This window comes from Natrix helvetica (assembly GCF_964273705.1).
Source record: "Natrix helvetica genome assembly, chromosome: 1".
Classification (NCBI taxonomy): domain Eukaryota; kingdom Metazoa; phylum Chordata; class Lepidosauria; order Squamata; family Natricidae; genus Natrix; species Natrix helvetica.
The window spans coordinates 253,116,258-253,132,534 of NC_138548.1; the positions used below are offsets into that span (position 1 = coordinate 253,116,258).

General features: G+C 32.5%; 1 protein-coding gene across 1 annotated transcript in view; it reads right to left on the reverse strand.

The window, feature by feature from the left end:
* Positions 1 to 16,277, reverse strand: part of B3GNTL1 (UDP-GlcNAc:betaGal beta-1,3-N-acetylglucosaminyltransferase like 1) — a 175,406-nt gene that overhangs the window by 86,989 nt on the left and 72,140 nt on the right. The gene's annotated exons all lie outside the window — the stretch shown is intronic.

Genomic DNA, 16,277 nt, shown 5'->3' on the forward strand with positions numbered 1-16,277 from the left:
TGTAAATAACTTAATAGTCACTGCTTGCAAAGGACCAGAAATCTTTTGTGCTTTTTGTTGTAAAGACACCAAGAGAGCTTATGTCCACAAACAAATCTTTACAGAACAGATCTGCCTACTTGGCCCACCCAAGAAAGTAAGCAGATCTACAATATACATATTTCAACTTAGCTAGAAATTTAAGACTGAAAAACAGAAATAGGTGACAAGGTGCAGTAGTTCGTTCCAGATAGAATTATCCTGCATCCTATGTTCAGTTGAAAAAGTTATAAACAAACCACAGAAATATGTTCTGGTAGCTCTGCCACTTTGGCATTAAAGCCAGGAAATGTGTCTGAACTAACCAAGTCTTAGTGTTCACTAAGGTGACCAACTTTTTTACAATGAAAAGGAGGACAAATAAATTGGAAAAAATATATCATAAATAAAAGAAATATTTTATTCATTGCAACAATAATACACTAAAATATGATATATGCATAATAAAAACATTTGCAACATTTTATATTGTAATTATGCTTACATGCCTGTTAATTATTATTTGAATGAGTACTTTTCCATTGAATTAATATTTTTTGTCAATGTATCATCTTCTAACAATATATTGGAAATATCTGAACAAGAAATATCCTTCATATTGAATTTTACGGCAAATGCTGCAGCTAGAGTATCAACATTCAATCTTGATTTCTCACTTTTCGAAAAATCATTGGCAATTGAAAAAAACTCTTTCAACTGCTGTATTAGTTCCAGGGCAGCACAATGTAAATTGAACAAGTATAAAGAAATGTTCACATGGAATATGTTCATTTTTGAAATGGCTGAAAATATCCACCCATCTTTTATCAATTTCAACATGTTGATTTTCCCATTGTATTAATTTTTCAGAATTTAAATATACATTCAGACTTCTAATTTCTTCAAAGAGACAATTGCCATCTATTTTAATGTCTAGCATTTCTTTAGATAAAAATTCAACACAAGATTCAATATCTGTTCAATATACTTACGATGAAGTAAGAAAAACACCATTAAAAACTGTTTAATAAAATACGTCACATAATGTGCAACAGATTAGCCTTCAAATATCAAAAAGGAGGACATGTAGGAGGACACTTTTCGAGGGAAGACAGAACTTACAAAAGAAGGACTGTCCTCCCTAAAGAAGGACGGTTGGTCACCTTATGTTCACTAAACCATGCTTACTTCACAACAGATATGTAGATGTTGAACATACAGAATCCCATTGTTGTAAACAGTTTTAGTTGAAGGAAAAAAGAGGGCTGTGAAAATATGTGAGACCCGTCACATCCTGGACATAAATTGTTCCAACTTCTTCCCTCAGGACAATGCTATAGGCAATATAGCACCAAAATAACTAGACACAAGGACAGTTTTTCCCCCATGCCATCTCTCTACTAAACAACTACTGTATTCTTCGGACTATAAGACACACCGGAGTATAAAATGCACCAAGATTTTGAAGAGGTAATTTTTTAAAAAAAGTTTTTGCACTCTGCAGGTCTCCCAAACCCTCTGCACACCTCATTTTTTGTGAAAAACGGGGCATACTTGCGGGATCGTATCCTGCCCCATACATCCCTGCGACCAATCCGCTCTCACAGAGAGGGACTCCTCTGGGTGCCGTCCACTAGGCAGTGCCAGAGGGCGGCGCCCAGGAGTAAGGCCTTCTCTGTGATGGGCCCAGCCCTCTGGAATGACCTCCCCCCAGATATCAGGACAACGACGGATCTCCGCTCCTTCCGCACGAAACTCAAGACCCACCTGTTCCAACTAGCCGGCCTGGCTTAATCAGAACTTCTAACCTCCCTGGCAATTTTAAACTGTATATATAAATTTATTGGGTATTTTAATTGTTTTAATTGTTTTAATTTTATTGTTATTTATTTTAACTTTGTGGCTTTTACTTTCATTTGTATTGTTAATGTTGATGTATTTACCTCCTCCATGCCACATGCTTTTATATTTGACTGTACGTCGCCCCGAGTCCCTTCGTGGAGAGGGTGCGACTGATAAGTTGAATAAATAAATAAATAAATAAATAAATAAATAAATAAATAAATAAATAAATAAATAAATAAATAAATAAATAAATAAATAAATAAATAAATAAATAAATAAATAAATAAATAAATAAATAAATAAATAAATAAATAAATAAATAAATAATAAATAAATAAATACAGAGAGTTGGAGAGGCCTGCAAAGTGCTCCTGGGGGCTGGGGGGGGGACAAAAACAAGCAAAAAATGGCCTGGTTTTTTTGTGAAAATGGGCCCATTTGTTTGCAAAAAACGGGGCATGCATAGGCTTTGGGAGGCTTGTAGAGTGTTCCTGAGGACTGGGGGGGGGGCAAAAATGGCTTATTTGTTGCTCATTTTTGCTCTCCCTAGCCCCCAGGAGCACTTTGCAGGGCTCCACCAAACCCTCTGCACATCAATTTTTCTGAAAAATGGGATACACGGGGGCAGAGTTTTGGGAGGCCAAAAAATGCTACATTCAGTGTATAAGACACACCCAGATTTTGATCCTCTTTTTGGTCTTATACTCTGAAAAATATGATAATTCCCACAACAGTCAAACTACCTAGTAAGGATATATTACTATTATCATTCTCATTTTCTTATTATCTATTTCATTATCTTCTTATGACTATAATTTTGCTTGTATCTTATAATTTATATTGTTTTATTTAGTATCCTAGTATGATTTATGTTGATTGCTTATTTAATAACCTATGAATATCACCGAGAGTTGTGTCTTATGATTTATGATGAATGTATTTTATGGTTATTGTGATCATGATTTATCATTTGTTGTTTGTATGTACACTGAGAGCTTATGCACCAACCACACTTGGCCAATAAAGAATTCTAATTCTAATTCTTTTAGGTTCTTTGGAACTCAAGTTATGTGCAATTGCTGGGAATAGACCCTGCAAATTATAGTTCTATGCAATTTTACAATCTGCTTTACTAGTAATACAATTCTAGTACAGAATTTTAAAAGGTTAGAAAAATAATGAGTACGTAGAATAAATAATTGTTTCTCATTGAAAAAATAAGTAAAATATTTACTGGAAAGTAATATACTTCATTTTAATTATTTGGTAAAAAAGGTAAAACAACTGAAATTATGTAATGCATATATTTTTCATAGAATTATGCCAACACAGAACTTTATATAACACTTCCTATCTTTCAGAAATTGTCAGTAATTTTATTAGGATTCATTCACAGAGATCATGTCCAGTTCATCTAAGCCTGGTCTCACTAAATCTGCTATTAATAATTCAGATCTTATTCAAAAAAAAAATATTCGTCCAGGATAAGTTCCTTTAAGTTTCTAATATTTAATTTAACCAAGCTCTGTTTATATATAGAAAATATATAAGGGAAAAAGGAAATTTAGAATACTAAACAATCAACTAGGCATTCACAATAAATATAAAAAATAAAAATATTAAAATAAAAAGAAAGGTAGAAAACTTTACCAAAAATTGGGCGCCTTAAAAAAGTTTTTATCAAGCTGGCAATGTGTGACATATTTGCACTGCAGTTGGATATGTCTGTAGAGTCAACTGAATTAATGATAAAACAAGTTATCTCTCTTATGACTGAAGATCTGCGATTGTTGTTTCAAATACATGTATACTTCCAATGCATTGGCTACATCACATTTAACTTTAGGGAATTGGTCACTTGATGATAAAAGGCAGCAAAAAGGAGAATTGTCCTAAAGATAAGCATAACATGACTTTTCAAGTTTTTATTTTGAATTATTTTTGGTCATTTAGGTTCCAGTATGGATATTATATTGGACATTAAAATGAAAAATAATGAAGATTATTTGCTTAATCAATGGTACCTTTTTTCTTTTCTATTGCTGGTCAGAACTTCTCTGGAAGACAGGTATCAGATAGTATTTCTGAATTCCATGGATCATTGTATGATTTTCAACATTACAGTTTTATGTGTCTGCATCACTGTAAATTTATTAAATTATATCATGACAAATCATGCAACCTCTGATACACCCAGACATATTAATGTATTACTGCTCATTTATAATTACACTTATCTGATTACACTCCAACCTTGTGAAGCAATAGCTTGCCAAGGTATGTTAGTTCTAAATTTTAGGAAATTATTTATAAGTTGCAGTTACCATTGAACCGAATACGTTTTTATTACTTTGATATCCAGTCTTCAGCAAATGAGCCTTACTTCTATTATTTTCTAAAATGGTATGAACATTAAAAAAAATTACAAACCTAATAGCATTTTTAACTTCAACATTCATTCTTGTTAATGATTTTCTCCAGAAACAGATACTCATAATATATTTTTTTAAGATCTTAAAATGTTCAAACAACTATAACTTAACTTCCTCTTATGTATTAACTCATGCAACACCACAGTAAGTGTCAGTGCTCTAGTACAGATTTACCATAAATCTGGGCCAGTATACCAAATGTTCTCAGTATCAGCATTTCCTCATTCCCCTCATTATTCATTCAAGGAAAATTGTAAACAAAAGGACTGTAAAATAAGACAACCACTATATCTGAAATATTCCTAAGGACTCATTTGCCTGCTTGGGGGTCGTGCCCTTTGATCAAATTAATGAGGGAGAATTGATGAATTAGTTTTTACATGATTCAAACTCCATTTACTTTACAGGTTGTCCTGCTAATTCAAGGACCACAGCCATACGCATTGATCAATAAATGACAAGAAATAATTTAAGATGGCAGTGTTATTTAATATCTTTAACAAATATCTAAACTCAAAGCAGACATGAAATCTGAATTTCTGGTATAATCCAATGGGAGTTACTGCTACACAATTCATATTTAGATCAAAGGAAGAAAGGTAGTGAAGAAAAACGAACTCATATTCACAAATGAAATCCAAGAAAATGCATAATTAGGAACATTAGATATAAAATCAATTAATAGATTAAATTCTTTAAAATCTGGTGTGACTCACTTAACCACCTTGTTAACAAATGAAATTCTGATCTCATTTGTGATTGCAAGTTACGGATTATCAATAGTAAGAATTATTATTCTCTAAAGAATTTTTTTAAAAATCTACTTTTCTTCTTGTAAACTCTATTTAAAATCATGTTCTATTTCACTACCAATTCAATTAATTTTTCAAAAGTACCTGATCATTCCGTTGGAATATAATCTCCTATTTCAATCCTCTGTCTCTTATTCAGCAAACATTGTGCCAGGAAAATATAATGAGCCTCTGAAACATATTATTTTCAGAATGATGTCTTTTCTGCAAATCTTTTAATGATAAAAATTTTATTTCAAAGATAGCAATCAAGCAAACAAGAATATTGATATATTATGTATATCTTAAGGTAACTGACTAAAACCAGAATGATAATATTTTGCTAAATTCTAAAACAAATATTTGCTGATTTTAACTCAAAGTAAGATGAGACATCAGATTTCAATAAAACTAGGTTTATCTGATATGTATGGGAGATATTTACCATTTGTACTTCATTTAAGTCCCTCTAAAGATCTTTTGCAAAAAATATAATATGAAAAATAAATAAATTTGACTCTAAATATTTATTTTCCTTTAAGTAATCATTACTATTCTGTATTTAGCATGCCTACCAGCCTAGCACACAGTTCTGCTAAATACTGTTCCAAGCATTTTCTTTTCAGATTTATTTCAGCAGGTCTCCTGGCTTGTCAAACCTGTGGCCCATGGGCTACATGGAGCCCTGAACAGCTAGTACTATGGCCCCACAAGATGATAAACTTTTAACATTATACTGAAATGTGCATATATGTGTGTATGTGTGTGTGTGTTTGTGTGTGTATGTATAAGTATCATATTATATTATTATATTATATTATTATTAATGTTATGTTATATTATATTATATTATTATATATTATTATATATTATATTATGTTATGATGTTGTTATGTTATGTTATGTTATGTCATGTCATGTTATATTATATTAATTATATTATATTAATTATATTATATTATATTATATTATATTATATTATATTATATTATATTATATTATATTATATTATATTATATTATATTATATTATATTATATTATTATATTATATTATATTATATTATTATATTATATTATATTATTATATATTTTATATGCAGCCCAAGACAATCTCTCTTCACTCAATGCAGATCAGACAAGCTTAAGTATTGGACAGCAAAGCTTTATACTAATTTCTCCCTGTTACAAATTATGCCACTTTCTGATACAGCACAGTTAGAGAAGGAAGGGAGAAAAAATACAGAGATGTTGGATATGAGATGGGAGGCAGGTAAATTTTAGAAATAAATAAATAAATTATAAATAAAAATAGATTACTCAGAAATCAAATTAAAATGAAAGACATGGACTGGAACAGGAAAAAAATATCCTACTTATTTCTGGCCTCATTTTATACAAATATTTATATTGAAGTTGAATTTTTTCAAACCAAACAGCAAAATGAAATGTTATTGCAGAGCCTAACGTTGAGTAAATCACTGGGGCCACGCATCTTAGAAACACAATACAAAGCATTAATATGCAAATCAGTGATTCACTGATTAAGTGCCATCAATTTAACAACCACATGCAAATCAAGACAGGTCATCTTTCCGTGACTGTCACTGAGTCCCACAGAAGAGAATAAAGGTTATAATCTCATAGGGAAGTTAAACTGTCTCATCTTGTTTTTCAAGTCATAACTTTATTATAGTCAGAATTGTAAAAAGAAACTGGAATTTTTTTGCCAGCATTTTCATTGATCATCATGATCAGAGTGTGTAATACTACCATAAGCTTTAGGGAAGTACCATCATATCTGCTTGCTCTCTTATTCTGTATTGACAAAACTAGAACTACTTGTTTATACTTTGGCGAACACCTCTGAATTAAGGTTTCCAGAAAGCAATGGCTGTCTGCCTTGATTCTGCCTTTCTTTAATTGTACATATCTATTCATGATACAATACAGGTTTTACCACCTGTCTGCTTCATTCTAAGCAAATAACCATGACTGTATCAGTAGCACTTACAAAGAGTTTGGAGAATAAAGGACTGTTGATAGAGTTCATTCAATAAGCATGACGTTAACTTTCAACAAAATGAAGGCCAAGAATGAATTGTGAATTCCTTGACTAGATTAAAAGCCTTTAATTACACAATTATTACTTGTTCGGACAAGTCTTCCATACAACTTCTGTCATCGCCCAACAATCATTTGTGCCCACCTGAATATTGGGATGCCCTGGTTTGTAACAAGAAGAGAGTGTCTTCTTTGTCTGCTATAAGGCCTTTAACTTTTAGGTCAGATGAAATCATGGGTCTCTCCAAATCACTAGCTCTTCCTCATCAATCACTTTTCTGCACGTGCCTTACTTTTTTTGAAAATGAAAATAAATAGAAGGACTGCCTGCAAACATTAACAACAATAAAGTATAAACTTGTCATTTAATTTTATCTGGGAGGAGGAGGTGGGGAGCAGACATGTGAATAATGTACAGGTTCCCTGCCTTTCTTTGATTGTTTAATCAGCATTATCTAATCCAATAATACGTTTGCAACACTTATGAAATAAAGTGTTAATTGAATTGTCTTATCTATTGCCAGATTTTTAAATCATTACTGTAACTGTTGCTGTCATGCCACTATATAGTAGAGATTGTCTTTGCTTACCAACTGCTTTGCTTAATGATTGTTCAAGTTAGTACAGTTAAACAAAAGTTTTGCAACCAGTTTTCGATTTTACAGCCATCACAATATCCCAGGTACGTCACAACCAATGCACATTTATAACCATTGCAGTGCCCAAATGTCACATGATTGCCATTTGCTAGTTTCAGAATGGCCTTTCAACAAGCAATAGAGAACTAGAAAGTGAAGTTGCAATGCAGTCATGTGTTGAAAGCAGAAGTGATGTTCCAAATCATGCATAGTTAAGATGATTTTTCCTTAGTGACCGCTGCATTTACCACCTGAGTTATCAATCTCAAATATGGTCAGTAAGCGAGGAGGTACCTGCATTTATATCACGCTCCCAGTAAGAGTATTTTATAAATATTCAATTGTATATTATTTATAAAATATGTGGTCACTCAGACTTCCTAACAGGAATGTCTATAAGATTTTATTGAATAATAAAAACCATATAAAAATAACCTATAATAAAGGGGTTTGGGCTGCTAGACTGAGTGACCTAAAGATACCCAGGCAAGTTCTGTGTCTAAAAGAGGACTAAAAAACATGGCCACCAACTTTCTATTCCAACACAAAACTTAATTTACTTTAACTAAATTTAAATTAATTTAGATTTACTAAGTTAAAAACTTCCAAGCCCAGAACAAGCAAATCATTAATCATAATTACATAGGATTTACATTTTTAGGTTATTTACAGTCGAATTCACTGCAATGTATCCTATCATTCTCTCACAAGCTAATCAGAAAAAATATTTTTAAAAACCTGATTGTGTCTAATCTGGTGTCCAATTTGAAACTCAAAACAAAATAACTTATCATGAAGAGGAAAGCAGACACAATAGCAAAATAAAGAAGATATTGTTACTGGAAGAGACTTCAAAGACTTTAGTAATGTGGCTCAAGGAAACATAACATCTTCTATAGCTGTGAGAATATGTAAATATTTTTGCTTATTATCACATGTCTTGATAGGTGAGCTGAGAATGGATAAAAATACTGAAGAGTTAATAGGTCAGATTCCTAGACTAGGGAAAGGGGTTAGCAGGAAGCTTTCCAATTTTTAAAGCATTTTTCTATTTAAAAGAAACAAGCACCAAATATAGGCCCATTTTTTATAAATTTCCATAGATCCAATAGAACCCACAGAAAATATGCTGATTATTTATCAAACCGTTATACTATTCTCCACCTGCTGTGCTAGTAGTTTTAATATTCGGGTTCTTTTATCCATTTATTTTCTATTTTAATTAATTTTTTATAAAACAAATTATTGATTTGATTTATGAATGATGGTTAAATTCAAACAATTCTAATGTTTAGAAATAAGCATTTTGTCGTCAGTTACCCAGTGTTCACAAATGAAACAGGTAATGCAAAATTAGCTTAGGTACATAGCAGTTCATAGCTACATTTGACACATTTCCAAACACTAAGCAGGATCACACTCATTCAACAGAAGTAAACTAAGAAAATATCAAGCTATAGGTTAGATTAGGAATTGGAAGAGTATTCCAGCAAATCACTCCCATGCATGCATCCACAAAGATATCAAGTGTTGAGCTCTAACAAAGGATAATTTAAAATTGATTATATGTTTCTTGAGACTATGTTTCTCTCTCTCTCTCTCTCTCTCTCTCTCTCTCTCTCTCTCTCTCTCTCTCCTCCACCCTCCCTCCCCCCAGGGATGGGTTCCAGCAGGCACTACTGCCAGTTCACTCATGGGCACGCTTCGCACACATGTGCACATGCGCAGTGCAATAAAAATTGTTCTGTGCATGCGCAAAAACGAAAAACAAGATGGTGGCTCCTACAGTGCTGCCCGGAGAACCGATTCAGGGTCGTGGCATGCCTGGGCGACCCAATCTGCCAAACCGAATTGGTCCGAATCAGTAGGAACCTACCACTGCCTCCCCTCTTGCTCTTTCTTTCTCATCTGCTGATTTTAAAACAATGCTAATATAGGCCTTATCAATATGTGCAATGTTTTCTATGTCAGATTATAGCTTTTTGGATAATAACATATATTAATTTCTGTATGCAAAAAAACTATGGGCAGATCATCTATCCCATGAGCACCTTAAAATGATTGTTCACAGAGTACTCTGAGCATTAAATGTGGCATGTTTAGTTTAGTTTAACATTCTGTGAACCAAATCATTACAACTTGAAGCTTAGGTATATGATGACTATGATTAAATAAACTATTACATAGCATGGTGTAAAGCCAATCTTTACATATTTTTGACAATTCTAAAATGTGAGTAGTAACTAAACTAAGTGATAGAACAGAGGTCAATAATTCAATTCATTTCACTTTTTTGTGTAATCAAAATATAAAATTCAATTTCATTGAGATAATGCTAGTTATTAAAAATGCCAAGCAGTATTATTACAGCAACTTAGGCAGAACTTGGACATCTCAAGTGATGTTCTAAAATGTATGCTACATCTTAGCATAATTAGCTAATAACAGACTCGTATGCTAATATACTTCAATACTTAGTTTATTAAACTATAGTATAGTGTGTTCATATTCTGCTACAGAAGTAGAAGCTTTGTAAGTCAATGGAAAATAGTATAAATCATGCTGCTCAGGAAAACAAGTTAGCTTGGGAAAATATCTATTTTTATTCATGGGGGAGGATACTTTTTTCTCAGTATTACTGGCATTATGAGTAACATGCCCCCACACTTTTAGCAACAAAAGTAAATGGTTACTATTAATTTATATAAGATAATATAAAGCAGGTGCTGCTTTCTTCCCTAAATTAAACCATATAATTATTGCTTTTAGGCCAAAGGTTTTCAGTCAATGCCAATCAGTTGAGCTTTTCAATGACTACATTTTCAATGATTTTCACTATAAACAAATGGCAATTATTCCCTATTGTTTAGTCTATGCAGATTGGTTCAACTGCAGCTACATGCTCAACCAATTTACACTGTTATGAGATGGCAGTAAACTAGTTGTAAGTTCCTTAATGATTAATCTAGAGCTAAGCACATTCTTTATGAATATTACATATATAAAACTCAAGTTTGTCACAAATCCTGCCATGAACCTCATGTACTTTCAGAATTATGTTGGGCCAATTTTTGTAGTTTATAAACCATTGAAAGTATAAAGATACAAAGGTAGAAAAATACAACACTAAACTGTGAACCTAGGTCTTTTGGTTCAAAGTTTGTTGCACTTGCCTCCAAGGAGTAAAAAAAAAAAATACTAAAAAATGTTTGTAATTCTACCTCCTTTTGTTAGGTTGTCATCCTGAATTGAACATGTTGATATTGTTCCAGTGATTTACCCGAGGGGATTACTTTTTTGTATCTAAACTTTCATCAGTAAAATTAGTAATGAATGCAAATCATAATCAACCACTCTAGGTGAACCAGAAATATGTTATACTCTTCTAGAATTATCTAAAATCTCTACTATTTTAGTAAATTATCCATTGACTTTTCCCAATATTTTTTTTTACCTTAGCTAGACATGAGCAGGGTATATGTAGGTAACAGCCTATATGTATTTGTTTGTTTATCAAATTAATATGGCTACCCATCTCATTCAAGATGATTCTAGATGTCATGCAATAAAAACTATTTACAAATATTATTGAAACAACTGAATTAGTTGTTAACATCTGCCAGCATATGCTTAAATAACACTGATTTATATCTAAACTTGCATTTACTTGTAAAATTAAAAGTTCAATTTGGAATTATTTCTTTAGTAGTCTTTGCTGATGGAACACACTCTCACTTTTCTTATGATGGATTTTTAAAAAGAAGAACACAAAATTGATTTGCAGACTACTACAAATCAAAAGCCTCTTGCCATAAAATCAATAGGAAAATATTTACCATTTATGAAATTTCAATTTGAATATTACTTGAGAATAAATACAATTAAGATCAAATTATTTTGATAATTTTAGAATCTCAGCTGCAAATAGCAAATTATCCAACTGTTATCAACTAGGAGAAAAATAGAAGACATCTGAAAATTCTAAAAATATTCAGAGAAATCAGTGAATAACTAAGTGAAAATATTAATTCCCTGTCTTTGTTATGAAAATAAGCAGCTACTCCAGTCCAGGAGATATATATATATCTCCAAGGGATTAGAATACGTTGCTCTAGTTCAGTGCTTCTCAATTATTTTCTGTCATGCCCCCCCTAGGAAGAAGAAAACATTTTGCGCCCCCCGCACGACTGTAAATAGTATCATTTGTCTATAAAATTGTTATAAGTACACCTCTGCATAACACTGTATCCTTATTAACGTATAAGAGAATAAAAAAAGAAAACTATAGATGATTGCTCTTTGCAGAATTACTATAGCTTTGTGTCCAAGCGTAGTTAGTTTAGCACTGTTTTGATAAGGCCTAAAAAGTGGAACTTGAATACGCTTAGGATTGTAGATATAAAGCAAAGGGAAAATAATGAACTTTCAGTTTTGTTCAAATAGTTACATATGCTCTGATAGAAAGACATTACCACTTTCAAGGACAAAGTTCTCTGGCTTCCAAACTCCAAAACTCGGCTGCTGAGTGGCTCTAGGAGGGTGCTTTATGGTTGTGGGCTGGCTGCTGGAAGACTCTCTGTCTGGAAGACTCTATATCCAAAAGACTCTCTGTCCAGCAGCCAGCCCACAACCATAGAGCGCACTCCTAGAGCAGCCACTGCTGGAAGACTCGGCAGCCGAGTTTTGAAGTTTGGAAGGTGGAGAAGAAGTTATGCTCAGAGCGTAACCAGGTCGAACAAGCCCCCCTTTACGGAGCCTCACTGGGGGGGCGGGCGCCCCACTATTTGAGAAGCACTGCTCTAGTTAAAAGAACATTAATGCATCTCTTTTTCTCTGGATACAAAATGTCCGCTCATTTGTTCACACTGATTAACTATCCACTTATCCACTGTGAAAAGACACGTAAACAGCTTGTGGCTCTGAACTTCTTCCTATGGCTCGTGGAACTCTATTCAATTGCAACTGTAAAAAATTGGTGTGATTTCCCATCATTCAAGAAGAGAAAACGTTCACAAATTGTAGGTAAGTCTAAAAACAATTTCTTGAAAAAATAATATCTAATATCTTGAAAAAAACAGAAAGAACTAAAAAAAAAGGTAAAATTCCATCCTAATCCGTATACTGACCCTGCTACATGTCATTCTGATGCTAACTATTTCAATTGTTGGTAAATATAACAAATTAACACACAATATTTAATAAAGTAAAAAACAAAGCATGATAAGTTACATTGTATCAATTTATCCATATGTAAAAAAAGAGAATTCAAAGATTAATCGTAAAAAAAAATCTTTTTTCACCACTTTTCTTCTTTCTCGGCTCACTGGCACCGTTGGAAACTAAAATAACTATCTGCAGAGATATAAGACTCTGGAGAATTGGGAAACAACATCTTTCTCTGATTCTGCTCTTTTAACATAAAAATAAGATTACCCCTCCCCGCTTAATATGTAAATAGATTATATATGTCAATAATTAAACCACCATGTCCGATTTAGGAATGGAGACACTTTCTGGGAGGGTGGGAGATACAGACAAATTAGATGTGCCTATTCATTATCCAATCTAAGCAAACCCAGGAGAAAAAAATTGGACGGGTGGAAGAAGAGATGTTCTGCTTATAATATGCTATGTACCCTGCAGTTTCTTGGCAAATAAGCATAACAGAAATCAAAACCATCAGGAACAGGATGTTGGCAAACCATAACTTAAAATAACACATATTTTTAATCACAATATTAGGCAGTTTGAGACTCAGAAATATATATTTGAGAGAAAGTTCACTGATTTGAGAAATTATACAGTACCCAATTTTACATGGACAAAAAGTTGCTACTTGGAAGCTAAAACAAAATTACATTAGATAGCCTAACAAAACATTATGTTATCTCCTGCCTTTCTAGCTGTAGGCCCCAATTGTCTCACAGAGCTCCCCTCTGCTTTTAGCTCCTTATCAAACACAAAGTCAACTTCAAACAGGGTTAGAAGTTTATTTACACATTGCTCATTGCTAGATTTTCTGTAAACATGAATCTATGCAGACATTCTTTCTTAGTAGCTTCTTAAGGCACTCTCATAACAAGATCCATGGCCATATTGGATTTGTGGCAGGTGAACCAAAGGCAAGAAATATTTTTTGTGCATCTCTGAATTTATTGGATAGAGTACAGTAATTGGCTTGATGCCTGTGCCAGACACAAAATCTTAATTAATCTACCTCACAATAAGTACAATGCATGAATCCAAGAGATGAACTCTGAGTTAACACAAACTGTTCTATTTTGTTCCTTAACTGCCAGTGGAAGAGGAATTAAGCAGCCTGCCGACTTCCACAAACAACTGTATCACAAAATAGAACAATCCCCCACTGTCTTAAAATTCATTGTAGCCAGAAGTTGGCCTTCAATTCTCTGCAGCTGGCAGAAAAATGAATAAACATTATTACATGCAGAGTCTGACACCCCACAGCACTGAGCAGGAAGATCTCAAGTGCTTGCTTACACTGGATTCCCTGGTAGCATTTTTGACTTGGAAAATCTAGAGATATTTAAGTGCATGGAGTCTTATTTGTAAGTGATATTCTCAATTGCATTTCCCAACGGAACTAACTCTTTTAATCTTCAGCTGATTTATTATATACATGTAATAAATGCATTAAACTATACATAAAAACCAAGAATAAAATGTTTTTATTGTCTTCCTCATTCATACATAATCTCACAGAGCCACACACTAAGCAGTCTCACATGCTTTGGAACTCATCGTTTTTCTAAATTTCCCTTTTATAAAAATATAAATTTTATTTAAAGTTTTAAAAGCAAGAATAAAAATTAATACAAACTAAAAGAGAGTAAAAGAGAAACAAGAAAAAGAAATAAAAGAAGAACCTAAAGTAAAAAAAAAAACAAAAGAAAAATGTAGAAGAAAAATAGAAAAGAAAAAGATAGGAGGAAGTGTCTTCCACTATTCTTTACAGCAGTTAAAAATACTATTTTAGACTTTCTAAATTTACATTCTTTCTCTAAAGTTACATCATGATTCTTTTCTCACCTAATTATAAAGAAAATAGATCATAAGCAGTTTCCAGTCAGCAGTAAAAGAAGACATCTATGGAGATTCTCAATCATCCAGGTCATGGTTGTCCCAAAGGTGCTTTTCCAAAAGGAAAAGTAATTTTCTTGGGGATTTTTTGGTTTGGAAACTTTTCACTTCTTATCCAAGAAACTTTTTCAGTTGATGGTGAATCAAAAAAGCTTCATGGATGAGAAGAAAAACGTTTTTTTTTTAAAGAAAGTCAACCAGCTGCCTTTTAGAAAAGCACCTTTGGGACAATAAAAGAAAATACTTATTTTTGCATCCAATTTATATAGCTGCCCATCTCACAAACACATGACTCTGCAATAGATTGCAAGAGGTTATAGGAACCAGGAGCACAACTCAAGTGACCCAGAGGTCCCAGATAAACCTCCAAGTGCTTCAGTGACCTTCTAAAAGGATGCAAATGACCAGCTGTCTGCAAGGAATATAAATCCTCCCATTCCCCATCATCCAGTCAGAGCTGAAGCAGCTTCTTGGATGAGAAGCAAAATGTCTTCAAAGAAAAAACAAGAAAGTTGTTGCACCTTTGGGACAACCATGACCTGGATGACTGAGAATCTCTACAAACTTACATCTTCAAAGCATGTATTATAATATTATAGTAAATGCTTTATTAATAACAGCCAATATTACAGTATCTCCCTCTTATAATGTCAATACCATATTCTTTTTTTCTTTTCATAATTTATATGTTCACCATTTCTCTGGTTTCTCTGCAAAAACATTTTTCTTTTGCTGTAATTCATTGCCATTGCCATTTCTCTTAGTGTTAACATAGAAAATTCTCAATGTAGAATTATAATTTGTTGAGAACTATTTACTTTTCCCTGGAAACTTTTAAATGTCATCTGAAATAATTTGTGTCTTGTTGTTTCTCCTTTTTGAATTCACTATTATGTTGCATAAACTGCTCATGACAATTTTGCCTGAGACCCAAACCATTGTTACATCTATAGTTTAATTAAGATTGTTTTAAAAAACTACTTTTTTTTTTTACAGACCTCCACTATTGCTTCTTTCTGTATCAATGTTTTATTTAATCACCATCTGAAACAACTAGGTTTCCATTTAAAAATGAAACTCACTGAATTATAATCTGAAAAGATGTTTGGTAATATCTTCTTTATGAACCTTAAATCCATTTTTTTCAAAATCTAAATCATGTTGATTCTCAAAACAGATTTTCATTGTGCAGAAATATAATTATACTCTCCTGAATTGCCATTTTAAAGTCTCCATGAATCAACAAACACTAAATTGTCATTATTATTATTTTTAATTGTCATAGTTTAACTTATAAATTTTAATATTTTTCTCAGACTATTTGTAAGATTCATATCAATCCAACCTCCCATTAAACACCCCTGTTCATAAGAAAAATTCCATTAATCTG